The sequence below is a fragment of the Oncorhynchus masou genome, chromosome 24, assembly GCF_036934945.1.
Source record: "Oncorhynchus masou masou isolate Uvic2021 chromosome 24, UVic_Omas_1.1, whole genome shotgun sequence".
Classification (NCBI taxonomy): Eukaryota; Metazoa; Chordata; class Actinopteri; order Salmoniformes; family Salmonidae; genus Oncorhynchus; species Oncorhynchus masou.
Genome location: NC_088235.1, coordinates 77,191,139 through 77,213,587, shown reverse-complemented (window position 1 = coordinate 77,213,587; position 22,449 = coordinate 77,191,139).

Sequence of the window (22,449 nt, the reverse complement as noted above, 5' to 3'; positions counted from 1 at the left end):
ACAGTACTGTAAAATACGTATGACCGCATAGTATTGCTTACAGTTTTTTCCAACTGCTTTACTCACAAAATCTTTTCATGTCACATGATTTTTGAAACCTTTCACTCAAAGTGCAAAACTACACACCAAATATCCAAAATCATAATCTATTTCTCAGCCTTTGACCCAGTTGTCAATTGCATAAAACACTTTTTTCAAAACACTACACACAATTCTCTACCTAAAACACAACAATCTAACAGGAAGTGACTTGCTTTCCTTTTCAAAAACACAACCAATCAAAATGCTACACTTATTCACCAGGTCACACACACACACTCCTCACATGTGCAAACACTAATAGCTTAACTGATCACTAACCAATCACTGCTTTACTGTAGTATAGGCCTATAAATAGGTCAAAGGTCAGATTACCTGTTTTGAACAATGGATGCCAACAATGGACAGAGAGCAAGAGGAGTAGGAGGGAGAGGAAGAGGACGAGGGCAAAGAAGAGAAGGAAGGAGAGCCATCTGATGAAATTAGGGCAAAACTTGTTGATCATGTGATCAACCACGGTTTGACCATTGGAGTGGCTGGACTGAGAGATTTACAGTGGCATCCATAATTTGAACCTTCAGAAATGAGAACAGGTATGCAACTATTGTCACGGTTTTCTATAGGTGAAAGAGAGTCAGACCAAAATGTGGCGTGGCTATTGCGATCCATGTTTAATGAAACTGAAGTAAACACGAATCAATACGAAAAAACAAACAATACACGAAAATCGAAACAGCCTAATACTGGTGTAAACTAACACACGACAGACATAAGGACAGGAACAATCACCCACAAAACCCAACACCAAACAGGCTACCTAAATATGGTTCCCAATCAGAGACAAAGACTAATACCTGCCTCTGATTGAGAACCATATCAGGCCAAACACAGAAACAGACAAACTAAACACAGAACATAGAATGCCCACTCAGATCACACCCTGACCACCCAAAACATATAAACATACAAAGCAAACAATGGTCAGGGTGTGACAGTACCCCCCCACCCCCCCCACCCCCCCAAGGTGCGGACTCCGGCCGCAAAACCTGAACCTATTGGGGAGGGTCTGGGTGGGCATCTGTCCGCGGTGGCGGCTCTGGTGCTGGACGTGGCCCCCACTTCACCATAGTCTTAGTCCACCACCTTGTCCGCTTCCTTGGCCTCCTAACTACGGCGACCCTACTACATAACCCCACTGGACTAAGGGGCAGCTCAGGACAGAGGGGCAGCTCGGGACAGAGGGGCTCTTCAGACTCCGGCAGCGCCGGACAGGCTGTAGACTCCGGCAGCAGCGCCGGACAGGCGGGAGACTCCGGCAGCAGCGCCGGACAGGCGGGAGACTCCGGCAGATCCTGGCTGGCTGGCAGTTCTGGCAGATCCTGGCTGACTGGCGGATCTGGAAGATTCTGGCTGACTGGCGGATCTGGAAGAGTCTGGCTGACTGGCGGATCCTGGCTGACTGGCGGATCTGGAAGAGTCTGGCTGACTGGCGGATCCTGGCTGACTGGCGGATCTGGAAAAGCCTGGCTGACTGGCAGATCTGGAAGAGTCTGGCTGACTGGCGGATCTGGAAGAGTCTGGCGGATCTGGAAGAGCCTGGCTGACTGGCGGATCCTGGCTGACTGGCGGATCTGGAAGATCCTGGCTGACTGGCGGATCTGGAAGAGTCTGGCTGACTGGCGGATCTGGAAGAGTCTGGCTGACTGGCGGCTCTGGCTGCTCCATACAGACTGGCAGCTCTGGAGGCTTCTTGCAGACTGGCAGCTCTGGCGGCTTCTTGCAGACTGGCAGCTCTGGCTGCTCCATGCAGACTGGCAGCTCCTTGCAGCTCTGGCAGCTCGTTGCAGACTGGTAGCTCTGGCTGCTCCATGCAGACTGGCTGCTCCATGCAGACTGGCAGCTCTGGCTGCTCCCTGCAGACTGGCAGCTCTGGCTGCTTCATGCAGACTGGCAGCTCTGGCTGTTCCATGCAGACTGGCAGCTCCATGCAGACTGGCAGCTCTGGCTGCTCCATGCAGACTGGCAGCTCTGGCTGCGCTGAACAGGCAGGAGACTCCAGCAGCGCTGTAGAGGAGGAAGGCTCTGGCAGCGCTAAACAGGGGGGAGACTCCGGCAGAGCAGGAGAGGAGGAAGGCTCTGGCAGAGCTGGAGAGGCGAGGCGCACTGTAGGCCTGATGCATGGTGCTGGCACTGGTGGTACTGGGCCAAGGACACGCACAGGAAGCCTGGAGCGGGGAGCTGCCACCGGAGGGCTGGTGCGTGGAGGTGGTACAGGGTAGACCGGACCGTGCAGGCGCACTGGAGCTCTTGAGCACCGAGCCTGCCCAACCTTACCTGGTTGAATACTCCCGGTCGCTCTGCCAGTGCGGCGAGGTGGAATAGCATTTGGCTCGACGCTCACTCTAGCCCGGCCGATACGCGGAGCTGGAATATACCGCACCGGGCTATGCACCTGCACTGGGGACACTGTGCGCACCACAGCATAACACGGTGCCTGCCCGGTCTCTCTAGCTTCCCGGTAACCACAGGAATTTGACGCAGGTCTCCTAACTGGCTTCGCCATACTTCCTGTGAGTCCCCCCCCAATACATTTTTGGGGCTGACTCTCGGGCTTCCATCCGCGTCGCCGTGCAGCCTCCTCATACCAGCGCCTCTCCGCTTTCGTCGCCTCCAGCTCTTCTTTGGGGCGGCGATATTCTCCTGGCTGTGCCCAGGGTCCTTTACCGTCCAGTTTGTCCTCCCATGTCCATTCCTCTTTGAGCTGCACCTTGGGGCGGCTACACTCCCCTGGTTTAAAGAGACTGCCATTATAAATATGGTTTCGGCCAACAATGCAATTAGGATTCGAGAGATAAGAGAGCATATCTTGAATAATGACACCATATTTAACAACATCAATGCTGTAAGCCTGTCGACCATACAACGCAGCCTCCAACGGCACCGATAAAACATCTTTACAATGTGCCATTTGAGAGAAACTCTGACAGAGACAAGAATATGCGACATGACTTTGTAGAGGTATGTATGCAACACTGCTTCCAGTACTTCAGACATACCATATTTACTCATCTGTATATCATTTTGTCTGTTACAGAGAGTATTGGAGCTGGATGCCCATGTAATTTGCCATAAATGTATTTATGTGGATGAGGTTGGCTTCAACCTCACCAAAACCAGGCACCGGGGAAGAAATGTAATAGGACAGAGGGCAATTACCAATGTCCCTGGACAGCATGGGGGTAATATAACTATGTGTGCTGCCATCATTCAAAACGGGGTCCTCCATCACAATGTCACACTGGATCCGTACAACACCGGCCATATGCTCACTTTACGGGATGCAATTTACACAATGCTTGTTGTCCCTGATCCAGATCAGGAGCCTGCTGGATTTGTGGTTTTATGGGACATTGTTAGTTTTCACCTGGCTGTTCTGGTCCAAAACTGGTTTGCCACCCATCCACAATTTGTAGTTTTGTACCTACCCCCATATTCACCTTTTCTAAATCTCATAGAGGACTTCTTCTCAGCCTGACGCTGGAAAGTGTATGATCGCCAACCCTATGCCCGCATGCCGCTTCTCCAGGCAATGGAGGACGCATGTGGGGACATAGAGGTTGCCTCTGTCCAAGGTTGAATACGCCATGCTAGGAGATACTTCCCTCGATGTTTGGCAAGAGAAAACATATCTTGTGATTGCGAAGTATTTTTGTAGCACTGGTGACTGCCCCCCCACCAATTTGCATTGTGTTTTACTGTATTCTAAAGAATATACTTTTGGTTTACATATGTTTATGGTTTTGTTGTATGCTACTGTATACAACGGTAATGTTTGGCCTAATAAATATTTTCTGTTTCTACATTGTATTGGTGTTTACAGTGTACTTGTTACCCCTCTCAGCAGATGACTTTCACTGTAGAACATTGTATTGAAATGTAGATATAAGCCTATGAAGACCAAAGAGCTTTAGATTTAGAGATGGTATATCCAAAAATGTACTATTATGAAAGCAGTGTTTGCCATTTGAATTCTGACATGCAGTGTTACATTTTCTGCCTTTTGCATTTTGTGTGTGCAGTTTTGGGAATTTTGTGTAGAGTTTTGAAAAAAGGAGACTAATCTGACCATTTTTGAACCCCCTCTCTTTGAATTTTCTTTGCATCTCAGCCGTATTTCTGTCTAAATCTGATTGTTTCTTGAAAATTATTTTGATTCGACAGAATAGTACTTCAGCATAACTTTTCCGACAGGTATCATCATGATTCTATTTAAAGTCATGTTCTCAATTTGTTCTGAAAACGGAAACAACATTTATCTGTGGGAATTTCAGCATTTCCTATATCGTACAGGACAAAAACTTTGTTGAATTAATGTTTCCGCATAATTTTAACCCAAATAATCCATGCAATGACGTTGAATCAACATAGAAACAAATTGGATTTGCAAAAAGTCATTAATGTAAGGGCATTTTGTATTTTTTTTCATTCAAATTTTAAACTAAATCCAATGGTGAAATGTTTTGTTTGAATAGACTAAAATTAACAGGGTTTGTTTGGGTAAAAAAAATATGGCATGCTAGCTCCATCCTGGTGGCGCGGTAGACTAATTCAATGGCTAGAGAGCAGAACATTAGAGATTTGAATCTCACTGATAAAAAAAACAAATGTGTTCACATGATTAATGCCTAAGGAAATGAATTTCCATGTGTCCTATCTGTGCTTGGAGTAAAAATAACATTTACCCAAAATAAGATGGCATTGTTATTAAATGTCATTCAATTAATTTTTTATTAAGGAAGTTTTTCAAAAACTTCCAAATAACCTAGCATTTTTAAGGAACCAGAGTAAATTGTTATCAGAGCCTCCCTACTATCTAAAAATAAACATTCTCAGAACAGGTGAAATTTTCACTTCTGTCCTCAGAACGTTTTTTTTTTTTAAGTTCAATTTTACCAGCTAGGAAACTTTTGGCTTCATTCCCACAACCAATGTGAAAAAAAGCTGGGATAATCCTCTCACAAGACTAGTGGCTCAATGAGTGATGATCCTAGTCCAAACCTGATGGAAGACTTAGACAAGAAACAACACATGTCCATCTAGAACATCAAGTACTTTGGAATTGATTATTCTCTCTGATAGAGCTGCAAAAGTATGAAGCAAAAAGTCTACCTCCTACACACGAACACCACAAGGCCTCAGGTTGTGTTAGCCTAGAACTGGACATTGCAGGAGAAACTGCATGTTGAGCTTCCCTAAAACCCGGTGAATGGTGAGAGGTGCATTGAAAACAACCTCCGAAAAATGTTTGTTTTCCTAGAGGTGACCACTGCAGAGCTATGAGGTTGAGTTGTGAGTTGGGTCCTGTTGGATCTACAACACACTGGCTCTTTGTGAGGAGTGAGGAACTTCAAAAGACAACAGACCCCGGTGAGACGCATTCCACGTATGTTTAATTTTCCCTGCAAATAATCAGCCGGTCCAAAAGGAAGCACGGAGCAGGGGAACTGTGTAGCTTCCACATGGATGCTGCTGCTACATGCCAGGGGTTCTGGGGTACTACTGGGGTACGGTTACCGCCTTCTAAAGCCACAATATCACCTGGAACCAGTCAGAAGAAACCAAACTCCCCATCAACTACTTGGTCTCTTTCAACCAGACAATCATAATATTATTCCTCCAATGTGTGCTAATAATGTCCATTAGGACAATATTCAACCTGTTTCTGATGTACAGTGTGTCTTGTTCCCAGTCAAAGAGCAGAATACCTTGGCCAATTTCCTGGAATAAAGGAAATAATCTTGAATTTGGCCGTTTTGGAGTTTGATGAGGCGACCGTTCAAGTTGTGAGAGTTATGTATTGGAAATGTAAAAGCATTCACACAGACATTACTCCAGAGTATACACTGAGTGTACAAAACATTAGGATATTGAGCTGCACCCCCTTTTACCCTCAGAACAGCCTCAATTTGTCGGGGTAAGGACTCTCCAAGGTGTCGAAAGCGTTCCACGGGGATTCTGGCCCATGTTGACTCCAATGCTTCCCGCAATTGTGTCAAGTGGTCTGGATCTCGTTTGGGTGGTGGACCATCCTTGATACACACAGGAAACTGTTGAGCGTGAAAAACCCAGCAGCACTGCAGTTCTTTACAGACTCAAAACAGTGCGCCTGGCACCCACTACCATACCCCGTTCAAAGGCACTTAAGTCTTTTGACCTTCCCATTCACCCTCTGAATGGTACATCTACACAATCCATGTCTCAACTGTCTCAAGGCTTAAAAATCCTTCTTTAACCTGTGTCCTCTTTCATCTACAATGATTGAAGTTGATTTAACAAGTGACATCAATAAGGCATCACCATTTCACCTGGATTCACTTGGCCAGTCTGTCATGGAAAGAGCAGGTGTTCCTAATGTTTTGTACACCCACTGTATTCCCACAAGGTGCAAATGATTTTCTTTTATTGATCAGGTCACACTAGCCCAGAGTGACAGTGGTTTTCTACACACTGACAACGCTATGTTAAGAGTGCTACAGGCTTTTCTTTAGTCTCCAAATCTGGTGTACTTGTGGGTTGGTTGTAAGCATATGTGTTTGTGCTGTCATGAAGTTATTTGTCCTCCATAACTGTCATCACTTTACTATGACCTTCTCCTACTGTAAACAACCGAGACACGTTGTCATGTAAGGTGAATGTCAACTATTTCACCACTGACTGTGAATGTCAACTATTTCACCACATTACACTCTCAGATAAATGGTTACCAAAAAGGTTCTATGGCCATCCCCATAGGAGAACCCATCTGGGTTCCATGTAATAACCCTCTGTGGAAAACTTGGAACCAAAAGATTTCGACATGGAACCAAAAACGGTTCATTAAAGGGTTCTCCTATGGCAGTGTTTCCCAACCCTGGTCCTCGAGTATCCCCAACAGTACATCGTTTTGTTGTAGCCCTTGACAAACACACCTCATTCAACTCATTAAGGGCTTGATGATTAGTTGACAAGTTGAATCAGGTGTGCTTGTCCAGGGTTACAATAAAAACAATGTACTGTTGGGGTACCCGAGGACCAGGGTTGGTAAACACTGCCATAGGAGAGCCCTTTAAAGAACCGTTTTTGGTTCCATGTAGAACCCTTTTGGTTCCAGGTATAACCCAGACGGGTTCTACTTGGAACCAGAAATGGTTCTCCTATGGGGCCAGTGGAAGAACCCCTTTAGAGTGAAACGTCAGGTAAAGTTCTACAACAATGAAGACAAACATATTTTATTTAGAAAGTCAGACAACTCTCCTCATAATTAACAATGACATGCACCATCTGTCAATCGGCTAGAACATGAGAGTTAACAGAGTGAAGGGGAAAAGATTCCATATCAAGCAAATATCTTCTCCTGAAGAGTGCATGCGAAGGTTACACTCATCCGTATCTGTTTTGATCTTCCTAAACGGCTGCACTTTGTGTACAGAACGTTTACCCTGGTAATAAATTCAAGCTAAACATGAGGTAAATAAAATGACAGGACATTCATCAGTGAAAGTGACTATTAACGGAAGATGAGTGACTGCCAAATAGAAACTTGCCTCATTGTCAATTTCACTTGGAACTAGCCCAGCAGCACCACAAAAACAGATATGAAGCAACAGCTGTGAACCACAGAAATGCCACCTACCTGATCCAAAAATACCAGATAAAGTAGCGGTAGGTTGGGTAGTGGAGATTCTGCTCTGCCAACTTTCTGCCAAGATGTCTGTCTGCCCACCTACTCTAACTACTAGCACGCTTACTTGTCTGCCTGCCCACGTGTCTGTCTCTCTGTCTGTCTGTCTGTCTGTCTGTCTGTCTGTCTGTCTGTCTGTCTGTCTGTCTGTCTGTCTGTCTGTCTGTCTGTCTGTCTACCCACCTGTCTGTCTGCAACCCCTGGTGGTCAGACTGTAGGAGGGGAGATTAAGCAAGAGAGACACCATAGGGGGCAGAAAGAGGGGAAAGAGGTATGGGAAGGTCCTAAAACCATGAGAGCAGACAGGGATCAGTTGAACACTGTCTAGACTGAGGTACCTGCATTCCACCTGGTGAGACTCCGAGATTCCAACCAGTTTAGGGCCAATCTTGAGCAAGAAACGTGGGCACAGTGAAGTTAGTGCATACCGAAACATAGACCTGCATCTCTCTTTCTGCGTCTGTCTGCCTCCCCCCTTCACTGGTTGTGTTTTAATGGTTGGTCTGGCCATAGGGTAACAAGCAGTTGGTGCTGAGGGCCTGTCTTGTTGTATTTATGCCTTGGCCAAAAACACCCCCTCCTCAGCTTTAACCCCTTCCTCGACAAACACACCAAGGCAGCACATTACACACGCAGCCAGGCCCCCAATCATGGAATTATACTATCCACCCAAAACATGTCATTTTAGCTTGGCAACTAACCGTTGAGCTGCTGACTGACTGTAATTTAGTACATTTACACACACAGCAGCACACAGGAGTACACACATACATGCATGCACACGCACACAATGCCTCTGGTGTCCTATTGACTCAGAGGCCCTCTGCGTTATCTGAACCCCCCATGAAGGCAGTCTCATTAGGTGGATTTGTTATGACAAACAAATACAAAATAAAACATTTTGATTTTGACACTTCACAGCATCCTGTCCATCTTTCCGTCCTTTGAACACACAAAGAATTCTACAGAGAGAGCCACTGTACAGAGAGTGTCGGCTGGAGGTATCATTCAGTCATTTTACTGTAAAGCTTTAATGGACCTCAAACTCTTTTCCTCCCTAGCCAGTCACATGAGTTTTCATGGCTATAGTTGCTGTAACCGTCAATCCAGTTGTGTTTGCTGCAGAGAAGCAAGTTATTATTAGCACAAATGTAATTACTCCAAAGGTCTATGGATAATAGAAATGTACATTTTTAAACAACAATAAGATTGTGATTAATATGAGCACCTGATTAAAATGAACAGTTCATGTGAGGTACTATTGCAGGTACTACTGGTACTATGGCATCGTCCAGGTTCAGCACAGCAGTGCAGACTGAATCACTGACTGGTCTCGGAGTTGGCCTCTGCTGTGGAATCTCCTCTGTTTTTCTCTGTAATATAATAACTATTCATCTCTCTTAGACAAAGTCTTGCCAGGGACTTTTCACAAAGATTCATTGCTTTTTTGATTAGTATAACATGATTCTAAGAATTTCCCCAATCTAAACTTTGCGTCAGATGAATTTGCTCCAGTCCTCCCTCCCTCTGTCTCTCCCTGGAGGGTAAAACTTCAGCAAAATGATTTGCAGAGATACCAATCATAACAAAATATACAAGGCTAATAGAAAAGTGACAAAGTCAATATATTACAGAATGACCCTGGTGATGAGAGCATGACGGGGGTCAATAAGAAAGATTGACTGCAACACAAATCATTATGCTTTGAACAAGATGAAATAGCTTTCCGATGCAGGGATGAATTCCAACTGACTCGTGGCCCTTTTATAAACATATACATTTTATCGTATGGCAAAGTTATCACATGATAAATTGTTAGATGATTAGTTTTAAACCATTGCTATGTAATGTGTTTGCATTCAATCATGGAGTTGAAATGGGTTCAGGGTAGCTTGCATGTCCTGTGAGAATCAGTGTTGTCACAAAACACCTTTACATACAAAACCTCTAATCTACTCCATTTTTGACCACTATTCAATAATCAATCAGTCTGGTCATTCATCTGTATGAGCACTGAAGCTTTGATTCTAGCCCAGTCATTATTACCCAGACCAGCATGCCTTTCCAGCATAAACTGTGAGTTCTTCTCTCTCTCTCTCTCTCTGTCTGTGAGTGAATGTGAATCGGTGCAGCCCCCTGGTTGCTCTGTCATTGTCATGTAGGCTGCAGATGGAGCAGGGCTTTGATTCCCCCTGATAAACATTCCTGGCCAAACAATGGTTGTGTTTGTTTAGCCTCAAACAAACACCTGAGACAGGTACACTGTGGGGGTCCACCAAGGAGGCCTTTGACGCCTCCTGTCTCCCGTCTCTCACTGCCTCATTAGGGGAACAGGAACCAGTGCCCCTGAAAGACTCCTTAACAGGACCCCCATGACCCCTGCGGCAACCAGCACAATAGACTACATAATGAGGGATTGGGGAGAGTGTATGAGAATTTGGCGATGGTGGTGTGTGCGTGTGTGTGTGTGCCCTCCCCCAGGTGAGCAGTAGTGAGAGGACGTCTCCTCTCCTAAGTCCTGCTGAGAACACAGCCACTGCTCCTTAATGCTAATGCCTGCACAATTACAAAACACACACACACACACGCAACACACCAATGAGAGTTAAGAAAATGCGGTTGGTCCAGACTCCTGTGTGTAAATCGGATTTACAATACAGAGAAGGGGGTTATTACTCATATTGCACAAACCCTGTGACAGAAAGACAGACAGAGCTTAGGCAGTGAATGAGTCAACACACGCCAGTACTTTCTCAGTAGCAATAACAAAACAAAATACCTCATATTCACAGCTGTTCAAAATAAAAACTAACAGCTGACAAAGTTTGTCAAAGCCAACTATCTAATGCATATACTCAGTATGGATATTGTTTGGCTATATTATGTATACCTTTAGAAACATCTTTTACAAATGAGGCGATTGCATATTATCAGTTTAGAGGGGACAACGGACATCTAAAATACTTGAACTAGCTTCCCAAGTGTCATTCTGATCCATTAGATAAATTAGTGAGTCCATAATGACCTGTCGATACTCGAATGAGATCTGATGAGACAGATTAATTATACAACATCCATCATCGTTGGTATGTTTTTCACACCTCTGCTCTACTTGTCACTTTCACTCAGGTGGATTTCACACCTCCTACACCCTCCCAGTCTCAAAGCCCCTGAACGGCTCAGGTCGCGTCTGATTATGGGTTTGGTTCAAGCCGTAGCGATGAAGTTCCGCGCTATAGAACGCTTTTAATTTAAAGGCAATGTTCCCACGTATAGCGTACATTGTCCATTTATTACGCCTAATAAAAGCATACAGTGCATTCGGAAAGTATTCAGACCTCTTGACTTTTGACACATTTTGTTACATTACAGCCTTATTCCAAAATATATTAAATTATACATTTTTCTCTCATCAATCTACACACAATACCCCATAATGACAAAGCGAAAACAGTAAAAATATGTATATATATATTTACACAAGTATTTACATAAGTACATACTGTAAGTATTTAGACTCTTTGCAATGAGATTCGAAATTGAGCTCAGGTGCATCCTGTTTCTATTGATCATCCTTGATATGTTTCTACAACTTGATTGCAGTTCACCTGTGGTAAATTCAATTGATTGGACATGATTTGGAAAGGCACGCACCTGTCTATATAAGGTCCCGCAGCTGACAGCGCATGTCATAGCAAAAACCAAGCCATGAGGTCAAAGGAATTGTCTGTAGATCTCTGAGTCAGGATTGTGTGGGGGCACAGATCTGGGGAAGGGGAGCAAAAAATGTCTGCAGCATTGAAGGTCCCCAAGAACACAGTGGCCTCCATCATTCTTAAATGGAAGAAGTTTAGAACCACCAAGGCTCTTCCTAGAGCTGGTTGCCCGGCCAAACTGAGCAATCGGGGGAGAAGGTCCTTGATTAAGGAGGTGACCAAGAACATGATGGTCACTCTGACAGAGCTCCAGAGTTCTTCTGTGGAGATAGTTTTCCTTCTGGAAGGTTCTCCCATCTCTGCAGCACTCCACCAATCAGGCCTTTATGATAGTGTGGCAAGACGGAAGCCTCTCCTCAGTAAAAGGCACATGACTGCCCGCTTGGAGCTTGCCAGAAGGCACCTAAAGACTCTCAGACCATGAGAAACAAGATTCTCTGGTTTGATAAAACCAAGATTGAACTCTTTGGCCTGAATGCCAAGCGTCACGTCTGGAGGAAACCTGGCACCATCCCTACGGTGAAGCATGGTGGTGGCAGCATCATGATGTGGGGATGTTTTTCAGCGGCAGGGACTAGGAGACCAGTCAGGATCAAGGGAAAGATGAATGGAGCAATGTACAGAGAGATCCTTGAAGAATCCCTGCTCCAGAGCAATCAGGAACTCAGACTGGGGTGAAGGTTCACCTTCCAACAGGACAGTAACCCTAAGCACACAGCTAAGACAATGCAGGAGTGGCTTCGGGACAAGTTTCTGTCCTTGAGTGACACAGCCAGAGCGCCGACTTGACCCTGATTGACAATCTCTGGAGAGACCTGAAAATAGCTGTGCAGCGATGCTCCTGACAGAGCTTGAGAGGATCTGCAGAGAAGAATGGGAGAAACTCCCCAAATACAGGTGTGCCACGCATGTAGCGTCATACCCAAGAACACTCAAGGCTGTAATCGTTGCCAAAGGTGCTTCTACAAAGTACTGAGTAAATGGTCTGAATTATTGTGTAAATGTGATATCATATATATATATATTTTAATAAATTTGCCAAAAATAAAAATAAAACAGTTTTTGCTTTGTCTTTATGGGGTATTGTGTGTAGATTTATGAGGGAAAACAACTACTTAATCAATTTTAGAATAAGGCTGTAAAGTAACAAAATGTGGAAAAAGTGAAGGGGTCTGAATACTTTCCGAATGCACTGTTCATTATTACTGCCAGTGTTATCAGTGTGAGATGACATTTTGTTTTGCTTTACCCTTTGGATAAAGAGTTACCAGTGCTGATAACTTTGTCTAATCCCTAGAGATCATATTTCATTGGGATCAAATCATTCTATCTTATCCTGTCTACCTACATTTTCTATATCATTTTCATAATTCAAAAGCAGATGAAAGGTAATGAGGGCTTAATTAATTCATCTGTCCGTAAATCTTTTTTTTAAAAACAGTCCACATTTTCCTGCAGGCAGGGGCATCATCAGCTAAATCGCGTGTCTGACAAAGTGTCCTGATTGTGTGAAAGGAAAGGAGACAGACAAGTAGTCTGTGATTAATAGCTTTGGAAGAACAAGCCTGACCTGAATGGCCTGGTCCATCTGAAGAGATGTGCTGTACTGTACAGTACCTGACCTGAGACTGAAGAGACGGGTTGTGACTCAGAAATGGCTATCATTTTTTCCAGGCATTGACAGGTGTGCAAATTAATCTGGTGACTTTTTCTGAGCGGCTTATAAAGTTAGCAAGGTTGTAAAAAGTTGATTCTGATGAAGAAGACAAAACTGTGTATTTGTTGGCCTGGAATAGATTAGCAACATAAAGGAAATTGTAGGCCGTTGTTACTGTTTATTATCTATCCTGTTGCCTACTAACTCTATCCCTACCTACATACATATTTTCCTCGATAACTTCGTACCCCTGCACATATAATCGGTACTGGTACATATAATTGGTACTGGTACATACAATCGGTACTGATACATATAATCGGTACTGGTACCCTAGATATATATATATCTTTACTCGTTGTGGATTTATTCTTCTTGTTACAACTGTTCTATTACTTCTCATCTGCATTCTCTTTGCATTGTTGGAACGGGCCCATAAGTAAGCATTTCACAGTTAGTCTAAACCTGTTGTTTACAAAGCATGTGAAAAATACAATTTGATTCGTCACATGAAATAACAGGACAAAAAGAGTCTGGTAACTATGTTTCTAGGGTAATGAATGTGCATATTTTTAAATAAAAACACATATGTGGGGATGTATCTTGCAAAAGCTACAGAAATGAATTAAACTGAGCATGAGAATGAAATATTTTGATCCCAACTACTCACGCACCCACACACACACAATAACACACACTTGGCATCCCTCTGCTGCACTTGGCTGAGGTATCTGGGCTCTAATTGGCGGCGTATGAGGCGTGTCCGCTGCGTGAGCACAGAGGACAGCTCAGCTGGGAAATATTCTCAGTTCGATGTGATCGTGCCGTTCCACGTTCTGTCCTCTGAAGCCTGAATCCGCCTCTGTCTTAACATGACAGCGGTCTGGGGAGAGACAAAGGCGCCTGTCACGATAAACACATCTTTTAGTATCGGCACCGCTGCCTAAAGCACTGAAAGCAAGGGCACCACACCTCGCATCAAAGCTGCAACTGAGAGACTGAAAAACAGCTTCTACTGTATCTCAAGGCCATCAGGCTGCTAAATAGCCATCACTAGCCGGCCTCCGCCCAGTACCCTTCCCTTCCCTGAACTTAGTCACTGTTACTAGCCGGCTATACCACCTGGTTACTCTACCATGCACCTTAGAGGCTGCTGCACTATGCACATAGACAGGGAACACGGGTCACTTTAATAAGGAAACAATGGTCACTTCATTAAGGTTTACATATGTCACGCCCTGACCTGAGAGAGCCTTTTTATGTCTCTATTTTGGTTTGGTCAGGGTGTGATTTGGGTGGGCATTCTATGTTCTGTATTCTATGTTCTATAGTTCTATGTTATGGTTCTCAATCAGGGACAGCTGTCTATCGTTGTCTCTGATTGGGAATCATACTTAGGCAGCCTTTCCCCTTTGTTATTTGTGGGACTTTATCTTTGTTAGTGGCACTATAGCCCTCGTAAGCTTCACGGTCGTTTTCTTTGTTTCTTGTTTTGTTGGCGACATTCATTCAAATGAAAAGCAAATGTACGCTCACGACACTGCACCTTGGTCTCCTTCCAATGACGGCCGTGAGAGAACTTCCCATCACCAAAGGACCAAGCAGCATGGCCAGGAGAGGCAGCCCCAAAAACATTTGGGTGGGGGCACACGGGACGGTCGGCGGAGCCGAGGATGGAACCAGAGCCAGTCGGGGTGAACTTGGAGTGGAGCGAAGGGAGCAAAGCAGAGACAGTGAAGGAGTTGATGGGGAGATTATAGGGGAGAGCTATGAGAGAGCTGCTGTGTTGGTGCATGAGGCACGACATTCGCCCTACGGAGCGTGTCCTCGGTTTGATGTCACCTGAGTCAGCTCTCCATAATCTTCCTGAGGTGCGTGTTAGCCATCTGGTGAAGACTGTGCCAGCCCCACGCACCAGGCCTCCTGTGCGCCTCCCCAGCCCTGCACGTCTTGTGCCAGCTCGGCGCTCCAGACCTCCAGTGCGCCTCCACAGCCCGGTGAGTCCTGCGCCGGCTCTACGCACGGTTTCTCCAGTTCACCAGGAGAACCCAGTGTGGCATGTTCCAGCTGTGGTTCCCACATATGCTGAGCACTTGTTGGCTGCTTTTTCTTCACTCTGCAGTCCTTCGTCATCCCAATCCATCTCAAATGGGTTGAGGTCGGGTGATTGTGGAGGCCAGGTCATCTGGTGCAGCTTTCCATCACTCTCCTTCTTGGTCAATTGCCCTTACACAGCTTGGAGGTGTGTTGGGTCATTGTCCTGTTGAAAAGCAAATGATAGTCTCACTAAGCACAAACCAGATGGGATGGTGTATCGCTGCAGAATGCTGTTTATGTGTGCCTTGAATTCTAAATGAATCACCTACAGTGTCACCAGCAAAGCATCCCCACACCATCACACCTCCTCCTCCGTGCTTCACAGTGGGAACCACACATGCGGAGATCATCCGTTCACCTACTCTGTGTCTCACAAAGACACAGCGGTTGGAACCAAAAATCACAAATTTGGACTCATCAGACCAAAGGACAGATTTCCACCGGTCTAATGTCCATTGCTCATGTTTCTTGGTACAAGCAAGTATCTTCTTCTTATTGGTATCCTTTAGTAGTGGTTTCTTTGCAGCAATTAGACAATGAAGGCATGATTCACAAAGTCTCCTCTAAACAGTTGATGTTGAGATTTGTCTTTTACTTGAACTGTGTGAAACATTTATTTGGGTTGCAATCTGAGGTGCAGTTAACTCTAATGAACTTTATCCACTGCAGCAGAGGTAACTCTGGGTCTTTCTTTCCTGTGGTTATCCTCATGAGAGCCAGTGTCAACATAGCGCTTGATGACACTGGCTCTCGTGAAGAAATGTTCCGGATTGACTGATCTTCGTCTTAAAGTAATAATGGACTGTCATTTCTCTTTCCTTATTTGAGCTTTTCTTGCCATAATATGGACTTGGTATTTTACCATGTCTCAACACAACTGATTGGTTCAAACGCATTAAGAAGGAAGGAAATTCCACAAATTAACTTTTAACAAGGCACGTGTGTTAATTAAAATGCATTCCAGGAATTCTAAATGAAGCATGAAGCTGGTTGAGAGAATGCCAAGAGTTTGCAAAGCTGTCATCAAGGCAAAGGGTGGCTACTTTGAAGAATCTCAAATATAAAATATATTTTTATTTGTTTAAAACATTTTTGGTTACTACATGATTCCATATGTGTTATTTCATAGTGTTGATGTCTTAACTATTATTCTACCATGTATAATATAGTAAAAATAAAGAAAAACCCTTGAATGAGTAGGTGTGTCCAAACAAGTTTTCTGACCCCTTGACTTTTTCCACATTTTGTTACATTACAGCCTTACACTAAAATTGATTTTTTTTAATATCCTCAGAAATCTACACAAAATACCTCATGACAAAGTGCAAATATATAAAAAAAACAAAATAACTTATTTATATAAGTATTCAGACCCTTTGCTATGAGACTCGAAATTGAGATCAGGTGCATAATTTTTCTATGAATCATCCTTGAGATACAACTTGATTGAGGTCCATCTGTGGTACATTCAATTGGTTGGACATGATCTTGAAAGGCACAGAGCTGTCAATATAAGGTCCCACAGTTGACAGTGCATGTCAGCGCAAAAAACCAAGCCATGAGGTCGAAGGAATTGTCCTTAGAGGCCCGAGACAAGATTGTGTCAAGGCACTGATCTGGGAGGGGGGGGGATATCGCCATTATTGAAGGTCCCCAAGAACACAGTGGCCTCCATCCTTTTTAAATGGAAGAAGTTTGGAACCACCAAGACTCTTCCTAGAGTTGAACAGACTGAACAATCGGGGGAGAAAGGCATTGGTCAGGGAGGTGACCAAAAACCCAATGGTCACTCTGACAGAACTCTAGAGTTCCTCTATGGAGATGGGAGAACCTTCCAGAAGGACAACCATCTCTGCAGCACTCTACCAATCAATCATTTACGGTAGAGTGGCCAGACAGAAGCCACTCCTCAGCAAAAGGCACATGACAGCCTGCTTGGAGTTTACCAAAAGGCAAACTAAAGACTCTTGGTCTGACGAAACCATGATTGAACTCTTTGGCCTGAATTCCCAGCGTCACGTCTAGAGGAAACCACCCCCACGATAGAACCACCCCCACGATGAAGCATGGTGGTGGCAGCATCATGCTGTGAGTGGTGTTTTTCAGTGGCAGGGACTGGGAGACCAGTCAGGATCGAGTGGAAGATGAGAACCTGATCCAGAGCAATCAGGACCTCAGACTGGGGCGAAGGTTCACCTTCCAACAGGACAACGACCCTAAGCACACAGGCAAGACAATGCAGGAGTGGCTTCAGGACACGTCTCTGAATGTCCTTGAGTGGCCCAGCCAGAGCCCGGACTTGAACCTGATCGAACATCTCTGGAGAGACCTAAAAATAGCTGTACTGCGACACTCCTCATCCAACCTGACAGAGCTTGAGAGGATCTGCAGAGAAGAGTGGGAGAAACTCCCCAGTTACAGGTGTGCCAAGCTTGTAGCGTCATACCCAAGAAGACTCAATGCTGTAATTGCTGCCAAAGGTGCTCCAACAAAGTACTGGGTAAAGGGTCTGAATTCTTATGTAAATGTGACATTTCATTTTTTTATTTATAAATCTGCAAAAATGTCAAAAAACTGTTTTTGCTGTGTCGTTATGGGGTACTGTGTGTAGATTTATGAGGGAAAAATAATTTAATCAATATTATAATAAGGCTATAACCTAGCAAAATGTGGAAAAAGTCAAGGGGTCTGAATACTTTCAGAAGGCACCGTATAAATATATATATACTCCAAACTCTGACATTGCTCTGTAATGGCCGTTGTTGGTGGAAGAAGGTGAGGACCAATGAGCAGCGTGGTAAGTGTCCATATTGATCATTTATTATCACGAGAACACTAAACAAAATAACAAAGGAGAATGAACGAAACTAAACAGTCCTGTCTGGTGTAGACACAAAACAGAAAACAAGCACCCACAAATCAAAAGTGAAACCAGGCTACCTAAGTATGTATCTCAATCAGAGACAACGATTGACAGCTGCCTCTGATTGAGAACCATACCAGGCCAAACACAGAAATCCCAAATCATAGAAAAAAGAACACGCCCTGACCATACTTAAAACCAAGACATAACAAAAGAACTAAGGTCAGAACGTGACATGCTCTTCTTAATATATTTCTAAATAACATTATTTTACTTTGAGTTGTGTGTGTATTGATTAGCTATTACTGCACTGTTGGAGCTAAGAAAACAAGCATTTCGCTACAACCGCAATAACATCTGCTAGATATGTGTATCTGACCAATACAATTTGATTTGCTTTGTTTTGACCTACAAGACTGTTTGAATGGCAGCCAAGCTACTTGTACAGATTGTCTCTCATGTCTGCCAAGCAGTAAACTGGAGAGCAGATGGAGTTCCTTGATCCAAGTTTAATAATTGAGGAATGGTATGTAATATTGAGGATTAGACGACATGTCCTGCGTTGAAAGGGTGGCCAAGGAATATAGCAAAAAGACACATGTAACCTTTAATGTACTTTTTCATTTCAAGAACAACTTCGTAGTTCTATTCAAAGCGAAAGATGACAGTTCGTATAAGGCTTCTTGAGTAAACAAAAACCACAGTTATGTACCAAAGGGCTGCTTCTCCAAGAAATCACCAGCAGGTCAAAGACACATTTCTCCTACAGGAATTCCACTGAGCCTCCAGAGAAAAAGGGAAAAACACTCCTTTCTGGCTGTGTGCTTGGTGTTACAGAGCAGTGTGCCAGAGGGGCTCACAGTACGGGAAATGTAGATTTACTGCATCGCAAACCCCCTGTCAACAGCTGTATCAGTCACACATACTCACCTTGCTGCAAACTATGGAAACCTGGGGCTTGGTGAGTGCCAGGAAATCACTTTTCCCGAACGTTGGGATCTCCTGGAATATCTCTGGTAACAAGTGTCTGATAACAAGGTGCAAGGGTCAACCAGCAGAGTGAAGTACAACGGTACTCCTTCAGGAGATCCAACCCCCACACACAGTGAATTAACACATGGCAGCAATGCTGTCCACATGTTCTCCTGTCTTAAGAAAATAAGCTGAGGGTAGGAAAGCAAATAGACGAAAACAATCGTTTTCAGGGGAATACGTCCAATAAACTGGAAAACAGATCTCTTGAGAATGAAGTCAGACATTCACCAATACTATACAGGCCTATTAGGCTGTCTTTTTCTGGTCTGTGAGAACCTCAACCAATCTGGATTGTAGAGTATGAACAGGCCACTCTATAGACGACCTAAAAATCTGTATTTAGGTCCATACATTACATCACAGCACTGAGAAACAGACAACCAACTATGCTACACCACCTTTAGCATAATATGTCTCTGAATGGGCCTGTAAATGGGTAACATGCTGTTGTTTGCTGGGACAATAACATTATCACTGGTAATCGCCCTCAGTGCACAAACCATTAGAACGAGAGCCAAGTCCATCCTCCAGGTGCTTATTAGCGTCTTAAGCCTGTAATTGGCTGCTAGCTGCCTCCAGAGGAAAGCATTCAGCATTCCGCTTACTAAAGCAGAACACGCGGCCTGTAATAGGTCAGGGGGGGTTACAGGAATGACATTAGCACAGCAAGGTCCCCAAACTCTCTCAGGCTGCACTTGTCTGGCTGAAGAAATCAAATGCATCTACATTGTACACAAGTTGCAGATGCACACCATACAATTGCATTAATTCCACGACACACAATTAAATGACTAGCCTTGATTGTATTACCGTCCTCCTACAGTACAGTCTGTTGTTACACTGATTGCACGGGGATGTAAAATAGCTATCCCCACCCTTCTCCGAATGAAAAGGAGGTCCCATGGTAACGCTCGGTGCCAAGTCCCTCTGTTTTTCATTAATCTGTCATCTTAGCCAAACAATCCATCCGAGGAGGAGTCAGACCTGGCCAAGTGCACAGCATCTGCTGTGATTGTTGATGAAAATATGCCCATGACCTCTCCGCTACTCCCCTGAGCCCCATAAGAACAATACATTCCTGCTACGAAGGAAAGACAAAAGAGTGATTCCTTTAGCAGAGCTGACTATTGCACTCGTAGAGGAATGTTTGTAGCTCCTAGCACACACAGAGGTGGATCTGGGTGCATTAGCAGATTCATACGCAGTTTAAAAATCATCATTATGGCCCCTTCGGTTTCTCTGGAAACCGAGCCAAAAAGTGGATATCGAGGTTTTGTTGAATACCTGTTTCCGCGCCTGTGTTTGAGTCTTGGGATGGGGGAGCTGTGTTGGTAAAACAGTCATCATAGTCACGTTCCAAGCGACTTGAGGAAGAAGGTACATTGAGGACGACGCCTCTCATAACACACGCTGCAACATGATCTCACCGTGATCGTTCTCCCTAACCATCCCAAAGGGGAGGAAAATGATGCACTAAATGTCAAAAGGATGAAATTAAACTGTACCTTATGATCAAAGCTGCATCTATAATCAGGTCCATTCAGGATCGGAGTGCTATTCCGTATGTGGCTTTTGGCTGGTTTTGCTCCTCTCATCCACAGCCCCGGGGCCTCTTCCACTGATGAGTCAGAGGGGATACCTCCACATTAGGGCCTGCAAGGGACGATAGAAAATCCCCACCACAGGTGTGTGTGTGTGTGTGTGTGTGTGTGTGTGTGTGTGTGTGTGTGTGTGTGTGTGTGTGTGTGTGTGTGTGTGTGTGTGTGTGTGTGTGTGTGTGTGTGTGTGTGTGTGTGTGTGTGTGGGTGTGTGTGTGTATGCCCAAGTGTATGTATGTCTGTGTGTGCACGTAACATTAGGGCCCATTTGGGACGGCCAATCCCTACTACCGTCATCAAGGAACGATTGTGGATAATTGCCCAAGTCAGAGTCCTGCACACTGCTCTGCTCTCCTTCAAAAACAGAAGAGATTGGGGAGGGGGGGGGGGGCAGAGTGAAAGGAATAGGGAGAGATACAGAGAGAGAAAGAGAGAGCGAGCGAGAGAAGAAAACTGCTATGATCAGGATGTCATGGGGCCCCTGCCAGAGCACAAATCCATGTGGGACTGATTAGGCTGTTACACCAGGTTGGGGAACCCCACTGGACTGGATCAATGTCAACCAAGAGTGTGCTTAGCGGAAAATGCAAAGAGGACCCCAGTCTCTTTGCTGTGCTCAACACACACACATGCAATGCACACACACTTCCGCACACGTGCAGATACAGACATACGCACGTTCACTCGCACATGTACACGTACGCACGCTGGTCCAGCTGCCTGCGTTAAAGCGAAGGGGAGTTCCCGTCAGCTGGCTGTAGTGTGGATGTTGACCTCAGTCTGATGCGTTCCTCTCTGGCAGTCCAGCAGCCTAACTCACCCTGACAACACTGCTCACACTGCGGCTTAGGACAGCACTGACGTCTTCCACACAGGAATCCCTCTCCCCACTTTATTTATTTACATTGCTATTTACTGTGGTTTGGCATGCAGGCACTGTGACAGCCTGTCAGTGCCATTGCGCCATAACAAGCGCAAAATAAATGTACAGCCAGAGCCTATTTGTAGGCCAGCCAATCTAATAGAGGCAGAGTGATTGGAAAATACCCTGGTTCTGCTGGAAACCTTCTTCTGGCCACGCCTGGCCTCTCGAAGGATTTGGAATCGTGAGGGTGCCCCTGTTGTTACGAAGACGTGAGCTGGAGGAATGGACTGTGTGTCAAATCTCTTTTCCCGTGTTTGGGTCTGGCTCTCCCTGGCAACAGCAAAACAGGCATATATTTTCATTGCCTCTGAGATCCTTAACATATGAGCCGAGCGAGGAAATCATGTGCTATACGTTTCCTGGTGGTAATTCATTTGCTGGGGCTTTTCGCCATCGAATGCTCAAGTTTGTGTTTCTCATGTGGATTTGTGCGTCCCTGTTCCTCGTTCATGTAGGAACAGGCTGAGATTATGATTTAGGGCATTGGCAGTAAAATCACTCAATAGCTTGGGCCTGCCTGCAAAGTGATGAGAGCCAATGATTTACACTTAGAAGCATAAAACTGTCCCATTAGCTTAGCCTGGTGGCTAGCAGTGCCACTCTGGCCTCTGCTAATACAGCGGTATGTATAACTGTTCCAGGGCCAACCCTGATGGGTTCCTGTGGAACACAGAGTCCATGTACAGTACAGTTCTGGCGTCAGTGGCTATCCCTCTTTTACACTTTCACTCTGTCAGATGAGTCCCTATCGGCTGATCACAGATATCCTGTGTTAACACACGCTGCCTTCCCTGGGCTG